Source organism: Planococcus citri, chromosome 4 (genome assembly GCF_950023065.1).
Source record: "Planococcus citri chromosome 4, ihPlaCitr1.1, whole genome shotgun sequence".
NCBI classification, from domain to species: Eukaryota; Metazoa; Arthropoda; class Insecta; order Hemiptera; family Pseudococcidae; genus Planococcus; species Planococcus citri.
The window spans coordinates 21,345,195-21,365,735 of NC_088680.1; the positions used below are offsets into that span (position 1 = coordinate 21,345,195).

A 20,541-nucleotide genomic window follows, 5' to 3' on the forward strand; every position below is an offset into this window, starting at 1 on the left:
ATGACTTCTTGACCTAAAATTTTGACTGTTGATGCATTTTTGTATGCTATTTCGATCCTACATTATTCGATCAAAAAAAATTCTCTGCTTGCTAAAAAGGCTCCCTTGCAAGATAAAGCCAAAATTTGACCTCGCAAATCGATTGAAGATATTTTTTCGATCTGGAACTCTCCAGATCCACGTTGAAAATTTCGAAGATTGAAGATTTTTCGTTCGTTTAAAAATTATTCCCAGACCTATGTGCCTTTTCAGTGATCATAAGTCTTTACAATTGGATGGATGGGGTGGGGGGGTGTTGAGACCATTACACCCCAATGTTGAGAAATGAAGGTGGCCATCTACGCCAAGCTTACAATAATAAGACTCAAATCATCGAGCAGAAATGAAAAGTAGAATCGAATTTCACCTTCAATTTACAAAAATGAAATAAAATAAGATTAATACATCACCGTTCGAGTAGGTAACCCGAAAATGGCATAATTTTTTACTCGAGTCTCTTTGAAGAGGATTTATAATATGTAATACTTTGGTGGTTCTTTTGATATTACATTTACTATACATTCGAAGCTAGCCATAAATTTAAATCAATTAACGAGCGTACATACTTATGCAATTCACCTACACTTAATACATCGATGACCTCGAACTACCAAATAAAACATAACTATGTAGTACATATAACCAAGCAACTACATAGGTATACGTTAAAGTACGAAAATTCGCAACTGCTAGCAGCAACCAGAACAGAACCCACTGTCACTGCAGTGTGTACCTGTAGATGTACCTACATAGAAATTAGACATACATAGAGTACCATGGTACATAGTTAAATCATAGAGCAGCTCACGAGGCTAAACTGTTTGTACACAGTATAAGGTACTGAAGAAAATTCGCTCTAAAATGCATACAAAACGAGCTATGAAATTATAGCAAGGTCGAGTTTGAAAAACGTGTGTACGAGTTAATCTTATAATGCAACTTTCATTTATAAAATGAGAGAAAAAAAAGAAGCTAATATGTAATTGCCTGTATATAAATGAGCGAATAACGATGAGAGTGTGTTGGTCATCGTGTGGACTGCGTTGTTGATAAAATGCTCTATTATTCGTTTAACGACCAAATAATATACCTATTACCTACTCGTTGGTCTCTGGGTACATTGCATACCTTATAACGTAGGTACTCGCATATGTAATTTTTTTCAGTTTATATATAAAGTCGCCAGTCACACTTTCAAATATACCTGGGTGCTAGTGCTAGGTGTAGCCTATCAGCTTGTATTTAGCTTATCGCTGAAATTACACGTACTTATACTGTATACTCGTAGAGGTATTCGTTAGTTACACATAGGTTCCCCTGCCTACGTCCTCTTGCCCTTCGTCGTCTTCGACTTCGTGTCACCTAAAATTCTAAAATTCGTTGCTATTGTTGGCTAATTTTTTTTCTCTTTTTAATGGTCTCTACATGTATACTTTTGGTCGACTATAGGTGTAGGTACGTGGGAAACAGCGTATCTATTTACATGCGACGACGACTGACTTGTTGTATTCGTACACCGTGATTATCGTCATACCTACAGCTTTATCGTTAAAACAAACATTTAACGGCTAAATACTCGGCCGGCTTTCGAAATTCAACTCTCGGTGTACCTATGTTGTATTTGTATAGCCCACAGCTAGGTTTTTTTGTTCCCTTCTCGTCGTCTCCTTTCCTATACTTGCCAGCTCTTCTTGGTTTCGCAATCGCAATGTCGCGATCGAACAGGAAATAAGGTGCGATGGTCGAGTTACTCGTACTATCGCGCCTTCCAAAGTGTATGTAGATTATGATTGTACTGTGCTAACTTTTGTAACGGCTGACGCCGTTCTCTTATATATGTACAATTAGTTAGGTGCGATGGTTTGTCGCGTTGATAATGTTCGCCATTACGACGACGATATCATGATTTAGCCCTCGTTGTTGTCGATCGTTGTCGTCGAAACTCGAGTATCGGTTGAATGTCGATTCATTGACCTCTCTCGAGTGTGAAGAAGGTGTTTGGTGGTATTTCGCCTTCTGTTTGGACGAATTTTTTGATAAGAAATTTATGGAGGGGAAGTACGAGTAGGTGAAGGAAGAGGAAGGAGGGTGGGTGATGGAGTTGAGGATGATATCTGAAGGGTGAAATTTTGAAAACTTTTATTGTATCGTGCATGAGGTGCTGGAAGTTATTTTCATCAAGGATGGTCTTCAAGGATATTTATGGTCATGTCAGATAAGTGCCATAATCATGGAAAGAATCAAGGCGTATGGATCGAAAAGAAGAATTTACGTCAGATGGATAAAGGAAACAAGTTGGAATCGAAGCAGACTCTCCAATATGATCCCAGTCCCACTGGCAGGAAGAGCGAGGATCAGAGGGAACCCCAGGAAGTAACGCATTGGTACCAACAGGCTCTTTCTCAGCTAGATTCGCACCACAGCAGACCGGTTAAATGGTCTAGCTCTATGGTGTCACTTTAAACATAATTATGTCAGTCCTCTTGGGATGACGATAAAACGTTGTAATCTCACGCAGGAAAAAAGATCTACTCAAAATCACCCATTTTTAATTTTCCATCTGAAATTTTCTCCAACTATTCTGAAGCCTCCATCGCATTCATAAATGGCCCAGTTCTCGAAAATTCTCATAAAAATGTTAATGCTTTTGAAACAAAATTTTATTCGTTGATTCAATGAAACTTAATTAATTCACAGTCCTGACATTGTAGCGTAGGCAAATACTGTATTCTGAATTTTTAATTATTGAAAAAATGGGGCCATCCAATGGGAACTCAAACTTTCCTTATTGCATCTGTTTTTTCATCAGGCACCAATGGTTCCGAACAACTTTATTCTTTCAATGTTTTTCTATGTCTTGCCAAATTCAAAATGCTTACTTATTCAAAAATTTGCTATAAGCAGAGACTCGAAAAAATATAATTAAGCTCTTGAGAATTTCATGAACTTCATATGTTCAAATTTTTACGTTGTTTAAGATGCTCTACTTTCATTTTTTTTTTTTTTGCTAAATTTTTTGTTTCATCTCTCATAGTGTTTTGTTGGTTGAAGCTCTCCACCCCCCTCCTCCCTCCCCGAGAATAATTGGGATCATTCTTCGAAAAACTTGTGAAAAAGTGTAAAAAACTCCCACGTGCAGTATACGTTAAAATGGTGAAAAAGTCGATTACCTAATTGAAGAAATTTTGCAAGAATTGTTCAAAATGGTGAAAAATGGCGTAAAATTAATGGAAAACTGGAAAAATTGGCGCAAAAATTCAAATCCAACAAATTGACAAACTTTTGAAAATTGCAGAAATAAATAACATAAAATGGATGAATTTTTGCATCTATATTATAAAGGGACAGCTTCATTTTTTGTCATCGCATCACGCGTCTTCTAGCGAACCGATTTCGCCGAAATTTTCGCGGTACATTTGTACTTGCTCGAAGATGGTTCCTACGAAGTTTCGCTTTGAAAGCTCAATTACTTTCGCCGCAATTGAGCTTCAAAGTTTCAAAAATCGCTATATAGACGTTGCGGGGGTGTAATTTAATCGGTGAGACGAGGTACTGGGTTTTCGTTGGTTCCGCGTCTTGAACGCGTTTCTTCAGTGTTGCCACTGTGGTCCAACTGGAATGTAATATTCATCATTTCAAAATCTCAATCTCTCTCATTCTTGCGTTTTTTTCTGCGCAGTGTTACCCAGCTGGTCCAATATCACTTGCGCAATGCGTCAATTATTTCCAAATTCCATGTTTAGATTGTTTGATTTTACAATTTCTTTAATTTTTTCATTTTTAAAAATTTTTATTGATGTTTTCAATTATATTTTTTTAATTTTCTTAAAAAATGCACTTTTTCTTAATTTTCTAAAATTAAAAAAAATTTATATTTTCTGTTTTAAAATTTATTTGCCCGTCAGTGACAATTTTATTTATTGTGTTTTAATCATTTTTTCACACTTCGGCTTAAAAAATTTTTTACATATTTCCGCGTAGATTTTTTAATGCCAAACAACCAAATTATTATACTTATTTAATTTTTTTTTTAAATTTATATTTTGTGCATCGGTTTAATTATGTGTTTTTATCATTTTTTCACACTTTGGCATAAAAATGTTTTCGCATATTTCCATGTGGGACTTTTTTATGCTATAAACATCCTCGGAGATGAATTATTCTTCATTTATTTCACTTGCGTGCGGGATCCGGGATCTTCTCAATTTTTCATGCTTTGGTTAAAAAATTTTTCGTAATTTTTGACCGCACAGGCATAACTAGATCTGTGGAAACTGAATGATTTTTTCAGGTCTCGGGTTTGAGGGTTAGGTGTAGGGATGTGTAGGGATCCTTGGATTTGAGGTTGAGGTTCGGGTTCCAAATTTCTTTATTTCGAGTTTCGAAGACTAACGGGCACTTTCACCAACTTAAGGTAGTCTGAAATACATAACTGGATTTTGTTCAGAGATAAATTTGTCCTCAAGAGTGAAAGATTTACGTTACATTTTTCAAAAAATTCAATTTTTCTCATTTTTCAAAAAAATTGAATGCTTTCAACGTTTTAATTTTTTTTTTCAATTTTTCAAAAATTTAATTTGTTCATTTTTCATTCAATTTTTTTCAACTTTTCAATTTTTAAAAAAATATAATTTTTCTCGATTTTTCAAAAAATTAAATTTTTTTCGATTATTCAAATAAAAATCAGTTTTCTTAATTTTTTTTTTTGAATCGTTTTTTCAAGTTTTCTCACCAGTTTTAATAATAAATGGGCATTTTCACTAAATTAAGGGAGTTTGAGATGACTGAATTTTTTTCAGAGATAAATTGGTCTTGAAGAGTTTGCTTTAAATCTGGCTAAGATTACGTTTTATTTTTTTTTGTCCATTTCATTTCTCATTCAATCTTTTCAACTTTTCAATTTTTTTTTTCAAGTTTTCTCGCCGGTTTTAATAATAAACGGGCATTTTCACTAAATTAAGGGAGTCTGAGATAACTGAATTCTTTCAAGAGATGAATTGGTCATGAAGAGTTTCCTTCAAATTGGCAAAGATTACGTTTTATTTTTCAAAAAATTCAATTTTCCAATAAAATTTTTCAAAAAAAAATCAATTTTTCTTATTCTTCAAAAAAATGAAATGCTCTCAATGTTTAAATCTTTATTCATTTTCAAAAAATTTAATTTGTCCATTTCTCATTCAATCTTTTTCAACATTTTAATTTTTTTCAAAATCAAAATTTTTCCCCTTTTTCAAAAAAATGATTTTTTTACTATTCAAATAAAAATCAGCTTATTCTTTTTCTTTTTTTTAAATCATTTTTTCAAGTTTTCTCACCGATTTTAATATTAAACGGGCATTTTCACTAAGTTAAGGGAGTCTGATAACTGAATTTTTTTCAGAGATAAATTGGTCATGAAGAGTTTGCTTTAAATTTGAGGCAAAGATTACGTTTTATTTTGCAAAAAATCCAATTTTTTAATTTTTCGTCTCACCGATTAAATTTCATCGACACTACGTCTACATAGCGATTTTTGAAACTTTGAAGCTCAATTGCGGTGAAAGTAATTGAGCTTTCAAAGCGAAACTTCGTAGGAACCATCTTCAAGCAAGTACAAATGTACTGGGAAAGTTTCAGCAAAATCGGTTCTTTGAGGCAAAGATTAAGTACATTGTATTTTTCAAAAAAGCCAATTTTTTAATTTTTTCTATTTAAAAAAAAAAAATAAATTCTTTCAATGTTTCAATCTTTATTAATTCTTCAAAAAATTTAATTTGTCCATTTCTCATTCAATCTTTTTCAACTTTTCATTTTTTTTAAAAATTCAATTTTTTCATAAAATTAAATGCTTTCAATGTTTTAATTTTTTTTTTTAAATTTTATTTGTCTATTTTTCATTTGATTTTTTTCAACTTTTTAAAAATTTTTTGAGAATTCTATTTTTCTCATTTTGCATGCCCGTTCCCGCCCAAAGGGCGGGTTTTCTTCCTTGTGTTACATAAAATACTTATGACGGTGTGGAAAAATTTTGGCGAAAATTGCATCAAATGTCTGCTCAATTGCTTCGAATTAACAAAAAAAAAGTGTGCAACCAATATGGTTAAAAAAAAAAAAGTAAAAATTGTCAAAATGATGCCAAAAATTTGTAAAATATTGCAAAGATGGCACGAAATATAAAGAAATTTGATTGAAGTGTCAGAAAATCGATAAAATTCGCATGAAAGGGGATGAAAATGAATGTAAACAATTTGTAAAATAATAATAAAATCGTATGTAAAATAGTGCAAAAATCTTCTAAAACTACCAAATACTTATACTCAATAATCTATTTCAAAATTTGTGAAAAAGGATACGAAGAATTGTGAAATAAGTACCTACGAGTATGACCTAATTTCTGTCAAATAATGTTTCAACATTGAAAGAAATAATCCTAAAATTTCGCAATGTGATGAAAAAGTAGTTTAAAATGCTGGTAAAACCTCTGAAACGGATATAAAATTCCAAAAAAATTGCAAAAGTTGCTCAAAATATTAGAAACGTCGCAAAATTTGCATAAAATCATGCAAAATCCTATAAAAACTTACAATAATCCAAAAATTGCGCAATGTGATTAAAAAGTTGCTTAAAATGCTGGTGAGACCTGGAAAAGTATGTAAAATTGCAAAAAAAATTGCAAAAAATGCTCAAAATATTGGAAATCATGCAAAATTTGCAAAATATTGAGAAAATAATGTAAAACGTTGCAAAAACATGAAATGTACTTTAAATTTGAAAAATTCTACAAGATATTGCAAAATTTTTTCAAAATAAATGAAGAAAAAGTGGTACTATAAAATTGCACAAAATAGTAAAATAATAATCGCTTATAAAATGCTGAAATGCCATAAAATTTGTGTTCAATTTCGCCATAGTAGATACTGAAAAAATTGCTCAAAATGTTGGAAAAACAGAACTTTGCGCGAAAGTCGAAAAAATTCTCGTAGGTATTTTAAAAAAGTTGCTCAAAGTATTGAAAAATGGCAAAATTTGTATAAAATGCCGAGCAAAATATTGTAAAAATTTCTGAAAATGTTGGAAAAGAACTGAAATAAAATTGCACTAAATTTGAAATTAATTGCTCAAAATGTTGAAAAATTGAAAATCTGTGTAAAATTTTTCTACAAAACATGAAAAAAATTCCCTAAAATATTGAAAAAATGTAAAAGTTGCATAAAATTGCCCCAAATTTTGAAATAGTAAATATCTAAAAATGCTGAAAAAATTGCGACATTTGTGCAAAATTCCTCAAAATTTTTCAAAAATTATTCATCAGAATATTGAAGAATTTTCTTGTTACAAATATGTCAAAAAAAATTACGAAAAAGAGAATTGAATTTTTGAATACCAGCGGAAAATTTTATGGAGCTCAAAATTTGGTAGGATGGAGGTCTTTCAGATATCTATGTACTAATAAACTGTAAAATGCTTTTTAGCGGGGTTCAAAGGTGTAGGTTCAAAATGGTGGTTCCAAAATTTCCCAAAAATTAACCCCGCTCCCCCATTTCTGCCTCGAGGGTCGAAAATAGGAAAATCACCTCGCATAACGTTTATCGGGTTCAAACGGATATTTTACGCCAAAAAAGTTTTTGAAAATAATACTCAGTGGTTCCAAAAATTATTTTTTTATTCACAACTTTGGGAACCCCTGGAACCCAAAAAATGGTTAGTTTGGGTTAACTAACCACGGATTCGTATTTGGGACATTTACAACATTATTTGAAGAGTGGTCGAGTCGATAAGTGTCTGGTGCCAAAAAATGGCCTTATTGCAACTCCTAGCTCCTTTTCATAAAAATTGTAATACATAAATCATTAAAGTATGAAATCAAAATTTGTGAACGTGAGACAAAAATAATAATCGAAGATGAAGAAAAATTCAATGAGAAGTCGTAAAAAATCTGCAAAATTATGCCAAACTTTTCTGAAAAAAAGTTCCTCAATATCTCGACAATTTTTAAAAATAATAATTGTAAATCAGCAATATTTGCTCAAAAATCTTGAAAAATTTTGAATAATTTGCGAAATAATGTCAAAATTCTAGCTTAGAAAATCACAGTAAGTACAATATGTATAAATAATAATAAAATTTGAAATGAATATGATGAAATTCAGCATCATTAAAATTTATTTTAAAAATGGGGTTAGTACATAAATATCTGCACAGAAGATTCTAGAAATGAAATGAAATATCTTGTTGTCCCACCCTCACTCTCAAAAAATTTACAAGTATCATTCATTGTGAACACAATTATGTACAATAAAATTGTAGCCACGTGTGGGACATCTCGATTCAAAGATGAAATCACTCAACTTTAAAAATTTCAAGAGGAGATCAATAAACCTCGGTAAAATTATAAAATTATAAATGTAACGACGATTTAAAAATTTGAATAAAAAAACACTTTTTTCTTTTCATTATTTTTCTGTATTCTTTACCCATTTTCTAACATGTTTTTACTCGATTCATTTTAATGGGAACTGAGTTCATATTTTTAAATTTTTTTTACACCAAGAAAAATAAGCCAATACACAAAAATTTCAATACATATCCACTACTTTAGTCAAGGTCACGTTCAATGATTTTTTTTTCGTAAATAATCTTCTTATTATTTCGAGTACCTATGTAAGCATAGGTAGGAGGGTAGGTGGTATATCGAAAACAGCTCAAATAAGCAGATTTGCTGCCAAATAGGTATAACTCAATGTATGTAATATTCTTCGTTCGTTTGAAATTTTTCCAATATATTGGTGACTTTCTCTTGTGAATTAAGCAGGGCTTAACCTCTCTCCCCTTTCCCCCTATTGTACTTTTTAAACGACGTTGTGATCTTGGACTATATTATCAAATCTGGCGGATTAATTGGATTAAACGAGTGCTTAATATTTATCGATATAGAGTCTACATGGTTAAATTAGTTTTTGCATGATTCAACTCGTGTATAATGATGCAAGGACGGGATAGGAGCGGGGTATGGATAGTTATTGCGACTACTTTGCATAATATTAACGTGTAGAAGAATACGTTCGTTTTTCTTTGTTTTTTTTTCGACTTTTTTGGTAGGATCATTTAAATTTTTTGAAAAATAAGTGTTCATCAATGAGAATCTTTGTGAAGGGGGATGTTGATTAATTATTGGTACTCGTGGGGAAATTCGTACAACAACCTATAAACACTGTCAGGAAACCCTCTTCTTCGTATAATTACTCCGTTTTGAAAAAAAATGGTGCCTGCTCGTGCATTGTTTCTGTACATAATGTAGATACATAAAATATAACAACTGGAACATTTTAAGAAGCTCTACATCATCTACCCGGTTACATTATTGAGCAGGTATTCTGTCTGTATAGATCTATACACAATGCCTATAACATAACTACAAGACCACGTGTAAAAAGCCGAACTTATGCAGGGCTCGGGCAACCGCTGGTGTAAAATCTTATTATAACATTAAATATATGTACAGAGAGCTAAGGACAAGGTAAAGAGGTATACTCGTATAACGAGACGAGCCCACACAGCCACACGTCAATCTCTGAGGCACGTTTAAAGCCATATAAACGTTTAAATGTATTAAAATATGCGAAAGAATACGCTCGACAAACGAAACCAGCTATGTATTTACGATATGTACCTACAAAATAGGTACACAGGTACCTAAACCTATTTCTATGCGTATTACGAGCCCTGTGTATGTCACTAATAGGTACACCACGGTGTATATTATATTATGTACCTACATACACATTCGTAGTATGCATAATATTATAAGTAATGTACTCGACAGAATGACGACGACGACAACCACCAATGCAACAAACTAAAAAAAAAAAACAGCGTTTATAAGCCAAGTAATAAAATTTTAAAACCATTTCCTAGACCGTAAGACCGCAGCAGTGGTGTACTCGTACTTTTACTTTATGCGAAGAAAATTAACAAAACTTAATTACATCGTAATATGAAGAACATAAGGTATAGGTATTCCAATTCACCTACCTGTAAACTCGATGGTGGCATATTTCATATCTGTAGTTTGCTGTCGCGGATGGAAAGATGATAAAGTACGAATAGTATCGTATATTTGTATTTTAATTTCGAGAAAATTATACGCTCGACACGATGAAAAAAAAATCACTTTCGTAATTATATCGACAGGGATGTAGAGATAGGTATAACTTTGGCTTGACAGGTACTCCGAACGAACCATACTATAGTAGTTAATATGTTGAAAAATTCATGAACCGTATTAAACTATCAGTATCCTATCCGTACACGAATCGAACGAAATTATTTTTCATTTGTTTTAACATAGTCTGCTGGTGGTATTGAAAAAATAAAAACCGACGATTGTAATTTATTATACGAAGTGTTTCGCTTTAAAAATGCGACACGAATAGGCGCTACTTTTTTTTTTTCAATTTAAATATCGCATGTGACTATCTACACAGTACACACCGTGTACACTGTACAAGCTATGCGAGCCCGCGCGGTAAACAATATTATCTGGGAAAACATATGTTTTAAGGTTTTCAATATGTCATATCATTGAGAACTCTGTACATATATGTACGAATGTTCGAGCATATGTTCATGCATACAACAAGGGTCTTTGTCCCTATGTAGCTGCTAGTGCTAGGTGTATCGTCGTGTGGAGTAAATATGTATTTCGATTTATTGTGAAATTTTTTGGAGCATTTCTCCATTCGGTTGAAGGAGAGAAAGAGAGATTAGAGTAGAGAGGTGTTGGAAACGAAAAATGGGATCAGAATGTGGCGAGTAAAATTTTGAAAAAGGGATCCAGAATGAAGTATGTTTCGTGTTTTAAGCGATGTGGTAATTTGCAGATGTTTGGATGTATTACCAAATATGTACCAACAAAATTGATGATGTTTTCAGAGACTGTGGTGTAGGCTCGTATTTTGGAAGTTGTAATGGTGAAACTGAAAGATGACTTACTTGTTTTTGGACTAGATGAATAAAAACTGAACTGATGAACTTTTTCAAAGGTAAAAAGGGGACCCAAATTTAACACATCGACTCTTGATTCAAACCATCAGTCGTTTTTCTTATCTCACCCCGCCCCCCCCCCTGTCCAAAGATTGGTTCAGAGGAAGAATGCGGATAGAAATGAAGGTGGGCCACGAAAAAAAAAATGTATTTGAAGATCCAAAAATTGGTGCAAAGAGAGAAGGCGGATACACATTAAGATGTACCCCCTCCCCCTAAAAATCCTAAAGGATTCTGACCAAATTGGGTGGAGACTTTCTTTCAGTTGAAAGTGACTCATATTCTTTTTTAAATCAATTTTCTTTCAAATATTTGGTATTTATTTTGCCATAACATCGAAGGATATCATTGGTGGACTGGAGAAACATTTTGAAACGCAGGGGTGCCAATTTTCAAACCATTATTGGAAATTTCAAAAAAATCTAAAATTCTGCTGATCAATAACTCAAATACGAATCTAGGTTTTGAAATAGAACGAAATGAATTCTGAGGAATTGAAGGGTGTGGTAGGGGGAGGGGGTTCGAAAAACTAAAAATGTCAACTACAGGCCTCCTTACTCGGTTACTTTTCAAGTTACCAATTGTTACTTGAGTTATTAAAAGTAACTTTTGGTTGGATTTTCAAAGTTTTGGTTACTAAAGTAACTTAGAAAAAAAAAAATGTTCTAAAATTCTTTTTTTCCAAATCTTGGTTTTACTTTGCAAAGAAAATAAGAAAAAATGTCCCGCTTTTTGCCAAAAATATCAAAATGTGTACTATATAGGTAGAAAAAATCGCGCTTTTTTCAAAGTTGCTTAAAAGCCTCGTTTTTGCTAAAAATTCCTAAAAATTGTGTTTTCTCGCAAAATCCAAAAAGTCTTATTTTTTCCAAAAAAGTCCCAAAAGTTGAGCTTTTATCGTAGGAAATAAGGAATTTGTTCCTTTGGCAACCGCCGGGAAAAGGGTATCCCAGTGACCATAACAAAAAATCCCGCAGTTCCAGCTTGTAAGCGTTAAGGCAATGTAATTTGGTCCCACTGGTAGAGCAGTTCCACTGCCAGACCAGAATCATACCTACTTTAGTTCACCCTAGTTTACAAATATCCCGATAGATGGCGTAATTTTTCAAGTTTGATTTCACAACCAGTGGGACGTATACGTCCCACTAACAATTCATAAAATACCAGTGGGACATATATGTCCCGATTTTTTCAAATTTCGGGTGGCCAGTGGAGCTCCAAGGAGAGGAGTAAAAAATTCTCCGACAGCTCAAATGCGTTTAAGAGAGTACTAGCAATTATTTTCTTGAAAAAAAAATTGAAAATTCGAAAAAAACATAATTGGTTGCCAAAGGGTTAAAAATGCCAAAAATAGAAAAAAGTACGTATTACATTTTCGACCAAAATTGCGAAAAAAGATTACTTTTTTGCCAATAAGCACCAAAAAGTCTTGCTTTTTTGCTAAAATTTTAAAAGTCTTGCTTTTTTTGCGAAGATTTGACGAAAAATATCGCTTTTCATCAGCAAAATTGCTGAAAAATTATACTTTTTCCCCAGTAATTGAGCACCTTAAAATAGGATTTTCTGCCAAAAATTACTAAAACGTTCCCCTTTTTACCAAAGGTTTGCAAAATTGATCATCTTTTTTGACAAAAACTAGGAAAAAAATATCACTTTTTTGTTAATAATTGCCAAAAAGTCTTGTTTTTTTCTAAAATTGTCAAAGTCTTTATTTTTAACTAAAAATTTCGAGTTTTAGTAAACTTATTTCTTAGTCTTACTTTTTCGACAAAAATTACGAAAAAGTTCCACTTTCTTGTCAATAATTGCCAAAAAGTCTTTTTCTTTCTATTGTCAAAAGTATTTCTTTTTAACAAAAATGTTCGTGTTTTAGTAAAATTGATTCTAAGTCTCTCTTATTTTCCAAAAATTTCCAGAAAGTCTTGTTTTTTGTAAAATATTGTCGAAGTTTTGCATATTGCAAATTTACTGTCGTAAATTCCCGCTTTTTAGCACAATTACCAAAAATTGCTAAGGAGCCCTGTCTTCGACTAAAATTATTGTTGGAGACTTTGTTTTCTGCCAAAAGCAGCAAAAAATTTCGCCTTTTGCCTAAATTTCCAAAAAATCTCATTATTTTCCAAAAATTACAAAAAATTGTGCTTTTTTGAAAAAGATTCCAAAACATTTCAGTTTGTTCCAAAAATTTGTCTTCATGTGACGCTTTTTTACCAGAAATTGCTAAAAACAAAAGAACACTCATTTTACTAAAATTGTCTGAAGTTTCGCTTTTTGTCAGAATTTCAAAATTCTCACTTGAAGAGTCCACGGAAAGAACCAGGTAAGTCACTTTTTTTCAAAAACGAGTTTAGGGTTGAATTAAATTCACAACGAGGAATAGAAAAATTTAGCCTTAAAAAAAAGTAAAGGGGAGAGAAATGAGCCGAGACCAAATGTGAGGCGACAGGAAGAAAATTTCAACATCGTTAAATATTTGGAATGCGAAAATTTTTCATTATGTCATCAACTTTTCAACTCGTGACTGGCGTATCTCTTCATTTTTTTTTTTTACCATGCGCTCAAGTTGTGTTTGTGGGATGTTGTGTGATGTATTTCCAGTCATTACTTTGATGAAATTCAAATTCACTCAAAATTGGAGCATTCTGATACTTCAAAACGCCGTAACACAAAAGTTTTAAAAAGTGACTTACCTGGTTCTTTCCGTGGACTCTTCACTTTGTTACCTCAAATTTCCAAAAAATCTTGATTTTTTAAAATCAGAAGCAAAATCAACATTTTTGGCAAATATTTGCAAAAAATTATCATTTTTTGGCATTATTGCCAAAAAGTCCTGCTTCTTGCTAAAATTGTTCAAGTTTGCATCTAGTTGTATTGAAAATTTCAAATTCGTAATTTCTCGTCAGAAATGAAGCATTTGCTGGCATATTTTTTTTTTGAGGGTGTTTATAGCCATGTATGGGAAATTTTATGCATTGTAATTTTGTTTATTCTTTTCACTTTTTTTTGTAGAACCCTCAATTTTCTTAATAATCAAAGTAGGTACCCTACGAGAAAAAAAAATAAAAAATTGAGAGAGATAAATAAAATTTATTCATTTTTTTTAGAAGGATTTGATTTTAAGGTTCTTAAGCTGAAATTGAAAAAATATTTTTTCATGAGTGACAAAAAACAAATTTTTGGTGAAAACTTTTTTTTTTAGAGACTTTGTTTTTGAGATATCTTGAGGAATTGGGGTCTTTGTACGTGAGTCATTTATTTGTATATTTGAAAATTGTGCTCTTGAAAAATCGAAAAACTGTCATTCGAATTATTGTTTTTGTTCGCCCAGTGGTTGAAAGAGGAGTGGAATGATGAAGAGGATGTCCCCTCGAGGAGGATAAATGTGAAAATAATCGACAAGTGAGTTTAACTTCTTGTTGAAAATGAAAAACACGTGATTTTGATGATTTTTTGAGGGATGTTTTTCTAACTTGAGGCCGGAGGATGCCTGTTTGCCTCAAATGATCTGAAGCAATTCCTGCAGTTCGTCGATGAAAAGTCAACTTCTGTTGGAGGCTTCATATTAATCGAGGAGTAGTCGTAATCGATGACGGGTGTCGATTTTGAAGAATAAGGGGAGTTTTGAGTATTTTTTGCAGAAATAGTACGTGATCCTGCGCCACGTCATCGCTTTAAAAGTGTGCTTCTGTTCATCAGTAAAAATATATCTCGTTATATTGCTCGACTTAATTGACAACATTGTCATGGAGGTCGACGAGCCTAATCTGCGAATAAAAATACCGATTACCTAAACGTTCACCAAGTACATAAGTACCTACCTAAACCTATACGATATGGCTAGACCTACCTATTAATTGCACACCACATCATTCACTATTATTCTACTAATCTTCATGTAAGTACTACATATACGTGTTCTTTTCACTTACACACACTAAAAGGTCTAAGAAATTAAAAAAAAAAGAACATGTAATAATGAAATAAAACTGGCAGAGATACACGTAGCTGAGGTACTTGAAGTCTTAATAAAATTATTATCAAACTTATGTACAAGCTGAGTATAAAAACGTGCAATAAAACGGGTTAAAAAGTGACAGCTAAAATACTACTCGTTTCGCGCTATATTGCTCCGCGATATCGCCAAGTAAATACACTTTACGCGGCAGATAAAAAGTTTTTCGTTATCATTTACACCTAAAGTTCAACTGCGGCAACAATGCATATACAGCAACTTTGCTAATGACAAACATGCTGATAAGATAACCCCTTACGAGGAACAACGAGATACCTCATATATGTACCTATTACCTACTACCTATGTATTTTTTTTTTCAAAATCCGCCTGACAGGACAGGGCTTCTTAACGTGTTGCCAAAGTAAACTACGAGTATGTACAATATTCAACTGCGCGAAGCTGATTACAAGCATTTATGTTATTTATGTGGGAATTGATGTTAAGACTAAGTGACTGATAACTTTCGCAGGTAGGGATGGTCTGATAGGGTTTTTATGGAGGTTGGTTTAGTGTATTAGAGTCGGATCTTGGTAGGCTTAATGAGTTTTTCAAGGTGGGTAGAGGTGGTTTTTTTTTCAAAATGAAAATGATCTTCGTATGTCTACATTTTTTGATCATTCAATTTTGGGGAAAAGTTAGCTGTATCCAGATTTCTGAAATGATAAAATTTGAAAATGGAGAGAAGAAAATTTTACTCCTCGTACTATTAAAAAATTGACAATTTTAGCCCTAATTTTGACATTTTTGGTGGTACAAGAAATCGACGATGAATGTGAAAAAATTTCAAAACCAATTTCAAATTACGAAATGTGTGAATTACGTTAATACATAGGTATGTTTTATGAAATGAATGCCAATTCACTAATATCGACTGTTACTATTTTTTTTTTGTTTCAGGTGAGTACAGATTTCTGTCATGAGACTCATTAGAGCAAATAAATAACTTATAAGTAAGTCACTTATGATTATGAACGATTTTCTCAAGAATCAGCTTCATGTTCATTAATGAATTTAAAATACGACCATACAAATACCATCTTCGTTATTTTCAAATATTAGCTGTCTTCTTATACGTCTGGGCCCATTCCATGTCAAATCAGTTCAATTGATGGGTTCAAAAGTTGAGCTATTTTTTGAGAGTCAGTTTTCAAAATCTTGCCAATTTTGGGAACTATTATTTGAACATTTGAAAGAAATACAGGAATCGTACATTTTAATGATATTTACAACTATGAACTTTTTGTGATAGGATTTGCAAAGCAGGGGGTGTGGAGCCACAAAATTTTGGTCAGAATGGGCAAAAATGTCAAATATTGTGTGACATATCATTTTATAAGTTTTTGAAAGCGTTGAATACGAATATCAAATTATTTTCTTAATTCGACCCCTCCCCCTCCCCAACACCGCTGTTGGTCGTTCCCCGGAGTTTCTGAAAGCTGAAAAAATCGTGTGATGACGTACCTATTATGGTTCATTAGATTTCCCTCCCCAACGCTGATGTTGGTCCTACATATTTTTGTAATTCGGACCATCCCCTATCAATCTTGAAAATTTTCTGAAAATTGAAGAAACCTTGGATATTTAGTTACAACTTTGAACTTCTTAAAAATTTTGGTAAATATTTTTAAAACTACTCCGAAGGTTGTGCGAAATTCTTTTTTAAAAATTAATCAACTCTCTTCAGTCGATTCAACTCGTTTTGAAAAGAGATTCGAAAATGAATTCAAAGGTGTTTGGTACTACATACTTAACTCTTATAAACACCCTAAAGAAATTCTGAAGTCTTCAAAAGGAAAATTCAGGAAAAATTTCCACGTCACGACAAAATTGGATTGAAACGGAGCCTAATCCCAGTTGACCACATGCTAGCAAAAAGCTAGCGTTTTATTCGCGTTTTGATAAGTTGCTAGCAATTTACTCGCCTTTTGTGGCCAGCAATAATTATCTCGCTAAAAGTAAGCGATTTTCTTGCAGTTTTTCGCTAGCAAATTCAATTCTAGCAATTTTCGAGCTGTTTTCCAGCGACTCTCAGCTAGCTTTTACTTCACTTTAACTTGCTCGCCTTATGCTAGCGTATTACTGGCGGATACTTGCTCGCAATTCTATGCTAGGACAGTTCAAGCAATATTCTCGCATATCTCAGCTAGCTTTTACTTCACTTCATACATGCTCGCCTGATGCTAGCGTATCACTGATGGATACTTGCTTGCAATTCTATGCCAAGAAAGTTCAAGCAATATTCTCGCATATCTCAGCTAGCTTTTGCCTCACTCTATACCTGCTCGCTTAATGCCAGCGTATCACTGACTAATATGTTACCTGCTCACAGTTTTATGATAGGAAACTTCAGGTAATATTCTTGCATCTCTGAGCTAGCATTTACTTAGCCATCTGGCTCTAGAAAAATGTAAGCATATCTCTAGTTTCTTGAAGCTTCCAGCTACTTTTAGGAAATTCTGAAATTTTGTGAAAATTTAAAGTTTCAAAAATCTGCTGGAGGCTTCAGGAATTTTCAAAGAGTCGCTGGAGGCTCCAAAACGACTTGAAATTCACCTGCAGTACTTCGTAGCGTATTGAAATTAGTTTTCAGAATAAATTTGAGCTTTACAACTTCAATTTGAGTTTCAAAAATCTGCTGGAGGCTCCAGAACTGCTCAAAACAAGTTGAAACCGTTTCCCATCGATTTGGCATGTCGAAAATAGGGTATATCCCAAATGTCAGGTTTCTTGGTCAATTTGGTAAAATTTTGATTTTTTCTCACATTTTGGCCAAAATTTGATTTTTGAAAATTCACCAAAAATCGAAAAAGGTACTTTACCACTTGAAATTTTGACAGGTGATGAATTTTTGCATGATCTTTCGATCTATGTTTGTAAGGTTTGAAAAATTTCGTGCACGTCCTATGTTGAAACGCGAAATCTGTGATTTCGGCTGACCTTTTAATCAAAATTGCCGCCATTTTGTGAGTAAGGCCAATTTTTTTTCAGCAAGTTTGCTTTAAAATGTTCCTTAGGATGTCCCCTTTAAGGAAAAAGTTGTCCCGGAGGATCTGCAGGGGGTGCAATTACCCCCATTGCCGTGGACTAAAATGTTGTTCAAATGTTTTTGAAATTTTTCATTTTCATGGTTTGTTTGATGCTTCATTTTCAAATTTTAAATTTTGACAATTTTTCTATTTAAAAAAAAAACTTCCATTTTTTATTTAATAAAGAGATTTTTCAACCTAAGCGCTAGCATAATGCTAGCGAATTGCTAGCGTCGATCTCTCTCATGGTATAGTTTGCTACTCTTAGATAAAGTGTGTCATCAAGTTGAATATAAGCTCAAGGTGGTATCTTGTTGAAAAGTAAGAAGAGTGACATCACTCTTCTTATACTGTCCCAAGATGCTAGCATTGCTAGCGTTATGCTACCTCTGAGCTGGGACAGTCGCCTAATTTTTGGAATTTCCTGGAAAACTACCACCTGTTAAAGGAAACACCCAGAATTTTTAAAAATTAATTAATAGTAATTACTTTACTGATCAAAGTGTTTCTACGCTAGCAAAATGCTAGCTTCCTGCTAGCATAATTTGCGCTAGCGTAAATGGTGCCGGAATATGAGACACTTTTTGCAAAAATTGCTAGCAAATCAGTCGCGATTTAGTCGCATGTACGTAGCAGAATGCAGAGCAAAGTGCCAACAAAATGCTAGCTTTTTGCTAGCTTTGTGCCAGCTACGTGCTAGCTATTTGTGCGCAATTCTGCTACTCTAATGCGACCTAATCGCAACTGATTTGCTAGCATTTTTTTAAAAAAGTGTCTCAAATTCCGGCACCATTTACGCTAGCACAAAATTTGCTAGCATTTGGTCAACTGGGATGTCACCGGAGGGGGGGCGTTAATTTTTAATAATTTTGATTCTGAAATCATTTTGAAAACTTATACTTGTACCTACTATTTCTATGCAACATCAGAATTTTCTAACAGAAAAAATGTTCATTTAGGGAGACTACTGGACTTGTAGGTAGGCTATGGAAAATACATAAAGTCAAGTTTTTGGAATTGGATTTTGAAAATTTGATAATTTCTAAATTTTTACATTGAGTTGAGATGCTTAGTGATCACATTACATTTTCTCTTTCAAATTCCAAAATAAAATTTTAAGAAATTTTCAAAATTCTAGCTCTTTTTTTCTCTACGTAAATTTTTATTTCATCAAAAAAGGAAATTTTTTCTTATCGGGGTGTGTACAGGCAGTGAAATTAGGGAGAAGATAGTGATTTTCAGCAATTTTGCTTAAAAGATGGTGAAAAATGAAAAAAAAAATGAAAATCCTATTTTCCATAGGTAAAAAATATAAAAATCATTGCTGAAAAAAATCATCCATCTTTCATAATTGAAAAAAATTTCACTCTCGAAATTGATTTCAAATTGATGAAACGTGCAAACCAACAAAAAAAGAGAAAATTGATCACGGGGGGGGGGATTAAAAATATTTTGGAAGAGGAATTTTTATTTGAAATCTAGTGAAAAGGTATTGAAAAAGTGATCAGGGTATCTAACATTGAAAGTAGTGAAAGTAGTGAAAAAGTAGTGAATTTAGTAAAAAAAATAAAAAAGTTGAAACTCGCAACAAAAACTTCAAAATTACTCAAACTAAAAAAAGTTTATTTTTGATGAAATTGAAAAATACTTTGTGTACAGATTTTATTCAATTTCACTTTTTATGGACATTTTCCTGTGAAAAGTTTGACTGTTTATTTTTTTGGGGAGAAGGAGAGGGCGAGTGAAGAACTTTCTGAAAAATTTGGTTTACAAAAGGTACCAAGTGAAAAAAGTAGTGATTGAATGTTTTTTTTTGTCTTTTGAAACGCTTATTGAATTTTTGCTTAGTTTGAATGCGTATGTTTTGGAAATTTTTTAAGGAGGTTAGAATTGTTCAGGATTTTTAGAAAAGCTTCTTAATTAATTACACTAGGCAACAATTTTTGATCTTTTTTTTGTGTTCGAGTTGAAAATGGGCTTAATCGATAGTTTAGACCCTAAAACAAAAAACAGAGTGGGGATTTTCAATTTGAGTTGTTTTTGTAGTCAGGAGAGATGATCAAAGTTGCAAAAATGGCTGTTTTTGCCCTATTTCACGAGTTTGTGGAGACATCAGTATTATGTTTCAAAAAAAACCAAGGTCATATTCGGATTCTACGCACTTTTTTAAGTAAACAATTTCACCGGATTTTTGATTTTCGAAGTTTCAAGCGCATACGGAAGATGCGTTACTCCACCACGTAATCGTGGCTCGGAACCGTGTTCGCGCGGGCGAGGATCTCGCTCCAAGTTTTAAAATATATTTCAGACAAAAATCTTCCGTATGCGCTTGAAACTTCGAAAATCAAAAATCCGGTGAAATTGTTTACTTAAAAAAGTGCGTAGAATCCGAATATGACCTTGGTTTTTTTTGAAACATAATACTGATGTCTCCACAAA

At 32.9% G+C, this 20,541-nt stretch overlaps 1 long non-coding RNA gene across 1 annotated transcript; it reads right to left on the reverse strand.

Annotated features, from left to right (window-relative positions):
• Positions 1 to 14,772: 14,772 nt before the first annotated feature.
• LOC135843999 (uncharacterized) lies at positions 14,773 to 15,124 on the reverse strand. The gene is made up of 2 exons (XR_010558427.1): positions 14,909 to 15,124; positions 14,773 to 14,825 (listed from the first exon to the last, which is right to left on the reverse strand). It is a non-coding gene; the product is annotated as an uncharacterized LOC135843999 (long non-coding RNA).
• Between the last annotated feature and the right edge of the window lie 5,417 nt (positions 15,125 to 20,541).